This window comes from Pinus tabuliformis, chromosome J, assembly GCF_031772625.1.
Source record: "Pinus tabuliformis cultivar Carrire ecotype Pingquan chromosome J, CPIR1, whole genome shotgun sequence".
Lineage (NCBI taxonomy): Eukaryota > Viridiplantae > Streptophyta > Pinopsida > Pinales > Pinaceae > Pinus > Pinus tabuliformis.
In genome coordinates this window covers 124,183,501-124,188,609 of record NC_142295.1, presented here as the reverse complement: position 1 = coordinate 124,188,609, position 5,109 = coordinate 124,183,501, and the positions used below count along the sequence as shown (strand labels likewise).

At 37.5% G+C, this 5,109-nt stretch overlaps 1 pseudogene across 1 annotated transcript; it reads left to right on the top strand.

Annotated features, from left to right (window-relative positions):
* Positions 1-837: 837 nt before the first annotated feature.
* On the top strand, positions 838-1,735 carry LOC149225917 (major strawberry allergen Fra a 1.06-like; annotated as a pseudogene). Its single transcript, XR_016246989.1, has 2 exons — positions 838-1,035; positions 1,200-1,735. The product of XR_016246989.1 is annotated as a major strawberry allergen Fra a 1.06-like (transcript).
* The last annotated feature ends 3,374 nt before the right edge of the window (positions 1,736-5,109 follow it).

The following is a 5,109-nucleotide window of genomic DNA, read 5'->3' as shown; positions in this document are numbered from 1 at the left end:
TATATATATATATATTCACGGAGAAGTCATTTTGAAATATATGCATTCCACCGTAGCATGGCACATCGTTGGCCAATGTAGACGCCTTTGTAAGCGATTTATGGCAGCTTTGACATTTTTGGAACTCTTCTAGATATTCGGTGACAAAACCGCGATGGCCCATGGGTTAACGACACTGACTGACAAAACCGCTGTGGTCCGTGATGTTGGAAACGTTATTCATTCGACACAAAATGGCGATGGCCCATGGGTTAACAACACTGGCTGATAAAACCGCCGTGGTCCGTGAGGTTGGAAACGTTATTCATTCGACCCATTAATATGTTTGACGCGAAAGGATCAGATTTGTAAATTAAAAACAAATCAAATCCATTCCATGGCATATCTTGTTATTTGGTCGTATCTTCCCTTTGTCATGAATCATCTATGTAAATGGGAACCCGAAACGGGATAAGATCACAAATCACAATGTGGACTAAAAACATACAGCCATCCATCCATTTTTCAAAGTCGGGACAGACAGTGGGGTCCGGGGGATTGCTGTCATTTAGGACTTTTCGAAACCAGGCATGGCGCTCAATATTGGTCGGCCACAAAGGCCGAGGGTTCAATAGAAGACACAAGTAGTTGGCATTGTGTGCGGCCATCTGTCCGTCCAAATAACAAGTAATCACATGCAATTGGCTTCTCATGCCATAGCCTGTGCCTTCTCTTTAATGTACATATTTTAAAGGTTTGTAAACGACTCCTATAAATACCGCCTCGTCTAGTGCAGATGAGAGCAAGGATCTTTCGTTTTGTGCCATATTATTGAAGAAATAACTATTGTGTTGCGAGAGAGTTGAGTTGAAGATGGTGTCAGGCACTTCAACAACGGAAGATGTGGTTAAGTGGAGGCAAGAAGGTTGTGGAACGCCACAACGAAAGACAGCCACAACTTCTTGCCAAAGGTTTTGCCTGAAGTTTTCACTTCTGTGACCTTACTTCAAGGAGATGGAGGCGTGGGCACCGTCAAGCATATCAACTTCACCCCTGGTATAACTACCATAAATTCCTCTCTTGATCACATATCATCGTTACGTTCATTATACTTCCACTTCTAATTATTTCCCCGCTTGAATTAGCGTAGCAGATGCAGAGGGGGTTGAATATTATTTTAGTATTTTACACTTATAAGGTTTTTCACTTTCCTGTCACAGGTAAGAGGGATTTCAGCTTCGTCAAAGAGCGAGTGGATGAACTTGACGAGGAGAATTTTGTGTATAAGTATACAGTGATCGAAGGAGGACCGCTGGGGAGCAAACTGAGCTCTGCGAGCTTTGAGGTCAAATTGGTTCCCAGGAAAGAAGGGGGATGCGTAGCGAGCTGGACCTGTAACTACGAAACTCTTCCTGGTGTTCAACCTGACGAAGGAAAAATAAAAGAAGTAAAGGAAGATAGCCTTGCCCTGTTGAGGAAAGTGGAGCAGTATCTCCTCTCCAATCCCAACTTATATTGCTAAATATAGTTATCTCTAGATCTGTCTACCTATGCATAAATAGTTTAGAGCCGCCCGTTCACCGTGCAAAATAAAGAAGAGTGACTATATCACTCCCTCCCAACGTCATTGTCGTTTATGGGCTATAGGATGCCTTTGTCCTGTGTGCGCCTGCGATCGTATCTTTACCGTTAACTGATTGTGTGTACTTCCGTGAATTCAAATCAATGTCAGCGTTTGTTCAGTATTGTGTGTTCAGAGCGAATTCGTCTCCTTTTTATTCACTTTTCAAATTACAAAGATAGCAATCCGATTTTATAAGATAAATGGGGTTTTCCCGTTATAAATGAGATAAGATCTTTAAAAAAATTTAGTTTCATATCCACTTTCCAGTATTTATATACTATGACATGAATTACGACTATGGAAGAATTGATCTGCAAGTTTATTTGTAGGATATTCATTTTAATTTTACATATATTAGAATAATGTAAAAATGGAAGAGTCTAGCAAGGCGATAGCTTTGTTGAATGCTCATAGCTAGGACAATAAAATGGTTTACTATTAGAGTGTGAGATTCCCATTGTTGGGATTTAGATTGTCTGATAGATGATCATTGTGTGCCTATATATACATAATAGTTGTCAAAATATTCTAATCAATAAGACGTGTGATTTCAATTATATGTTATTTATGTGCATCTCTCTAATATTCCAATTTAGTATCAAAGCTAGAGGGTTGAGATCGAGAGGGCTCCAGATTTGAGAGCTATAAGGTTGAGATATGAGAGGCTCAATTCCATAGGAGAGTGCGCGATCAGTGTTCATCAGTTTTTTTTCATGGGTAAACGTGGTCGTGTCTTGTGGTTGAGATCGCTCAGATTTAGGAAAAGATTCTCTGCATGTGGTGTTGCAGATCTGCAAGTGACATCATCGTCATTGGCTCTCTCTCTTCTACCGTAACTAATCATTGTTGATATGAGAGTCGCAACGCTATGTGCACCATCATCGTTGCTGCGTGTTGTTCTGATCGATATGTAGACGGTAAAGCTTCCATGTTAAGAGGTGTCATTGTAACCTGTGGCAACTAAGTTGTAATAAGTTCTTGCAGTCCTAGTCCGTGGAGGATCTGCTGGAACTACTGCTTCATTAATGAGTTGGGGAAGTATATATTATTCTCTGATTTAACCAAATACATTATCAGAAGTATCAGAAAATGTTATATATTATTTTGACTCGTTAATGGAAGTTGGCTTATGAGTCTTACAACAAGTGACAAGTTATTTGAAGCAAATAAGGTATTGATTGTAGCTGGCCATCATTTTTTTTGGGAAATGAGTATTTTGACTCTCTTAAAAAAATTAAAGAAAAAAAAACACTTTTCAAAACGTTTTATGATATTATTTCAATTGACTTGTTGCTCATATCACCCAAAAAAAAATTTGAAAATCTATAAAAATATATATATATAACAATAATTAATTTAAATATTTTGTATAGTTAATTTTTTTTTTTCAAATTCAACTTATATCATAAAATAACTATATTGTATTGTAGGTTTTTCTTATTTCAGAAACAAATGAAAAAACCTACAATGCAATTATTTTATGTGTTTAATAGTTATTTTATCATATATTTTGAATTTGAATGGATCATAAATTTACGTTGAACAAAAAAGTTTACCCTATTAAAATTCCAAATCATATAAAATTTTAAACATCTTTACTCTTTAGTAAAGTCAATACTATCTCTTAAAATAAAGTAAAAATTTTAATTTAACACATAATAAAATCTTAGTCAAAAATATTTTAATATTTCCTTTAATTAAATATTTGTAAAATGAATCTTTAAGATGAAAACCATATCCCATGGATATATTAATATTAATATTATAAATTTAATAACTTAAGTTTAATACAATATTAAATTTAATCTAATATTAAATTTGTTATATTATAATATATATTAATATATCATGATAATATTAAGTCTAGATATATATGGGAGGGAAGATAGAGGAAGTGAGAGGATGAGAGAGAAAGGGAGAGAGATGAAGGATTAGAGAGGACTTGAGAGAGAGGAGGAGAGAGGGAGAGATAGAGAAATGGAGCTGGAAGGAAAGAGAGAGAGGGAAGAAGACACACATAGTGAGAGAAAAGCAGAGAGAGAGTAAAGGAGTGACACAGGAGAGATGAAGAGAGAGTGTATATGTTTTGGGGTGAGATAGGGAGATAAAGAAGGAGAGATAGAGAGAAGAAGGGGAGAGAAGGAGAGATAGTGACAGAGTTTGAGGGTGAAGAGAGAGAGACAGAGACAAAGATAGAGAGACGAGGGGGAGAAATAGAGGGACGCAAGAGAGAAAGGGAGAGAGGAGAAGGAAGAGAGCGACGATGTGAGAGAGTGAAGGAGAGAGGAAGGGAGAAAAAGAGGGAGGTAAGAAGAAATACATAGAGAGAGAAAGGTGGAGAGGGAGAGAGGGACTGATAAGGGAGATGGAGAGAGAGAGAGAGAGGAGAACAAGAGGGAATTGAGATAGAAGGGGGGAAGAGGGAGAGAAGAGGAAGTTAGAGAGAGAGGGAGAGGAAGAGGGAGGGAGATATAGATAAATATGGAGAAAGGGTGTGTATGTATTGGGGGTGATATAGAGAGAAAAAAGAGAGATAGAAAGAGATAGATATATAGATGGAAGGTGAAGAGAGGCAAGAGGAGAGATAGACAGAGGGAGAAATAGATAGACATGTGTTGATGCCTGGAAATGTTCTGGCTCAACACGTGAGAAATGGCCTAGTCAATGTCCCAATTAGACTCTTCTCCATTGTGATAAAAATCCTAACTAGTTCAAATGGGTTTCCAATTACCTGTTTCCTAGGATTAGCCTAAGTTAATGTAACAGCCATCGTGAAAATTATGTGCAATAAAAGCAAATAAAGAAAAAATAATAACCACAGATGATGGGACACTAATTCAAAGCTGAATGTTGGGAAAAATCCTAGTGATGGGAATCACTTGTGATTAGTTATGGCTAAGGAAATTGGCAAAGGCAATGACTAAGGCTTTCGACACGCAAAACGACATTTTTGGCACTTTATTTATGAAAATAATGGAAATTAAGAGAAAAATGAGGTGAGGGTTAGAGGTTGCATGTGAGGAGGAAAATGAAGGAAAATAATGGAAAATGAAGAAAATAGAGGCCTCACTCATAAAAAGGCTTTTGTGGATCAGTTGGTAACCTTTTGTCAGTTCAATTTTGGAGCTCTCCCATCATTCTCTCTCTCTCTCTCATACTCTTGGAGACTTAGAGTTTCTTGGAGCAATCTTGGAGGGTGTGGCATACTTGGATTCTTGGAGCAAGTAGGCAAAGGAAGAGCAGGAAAGCGTAAGAAGGAATCAGGATCAGCAACTACATCAAATTTGCTTGCAGGTACGGAGTTGCATGTATGTTTCCTTCACTAGTTTTGGCATGCATGGCATATACATGTGGTTTATTGGTTGTGATTTATTATTGGAATGGAGGATGGCCAAGATTGACAATGGATTGCGTAGCCTTGCCATTTCCTAGATAACCATGGTGATTGTGGGTTTATTTGATTTTTGAGTTTTTGGTTGGTTCTCATGTTTCTTTAGCCTGGGTTG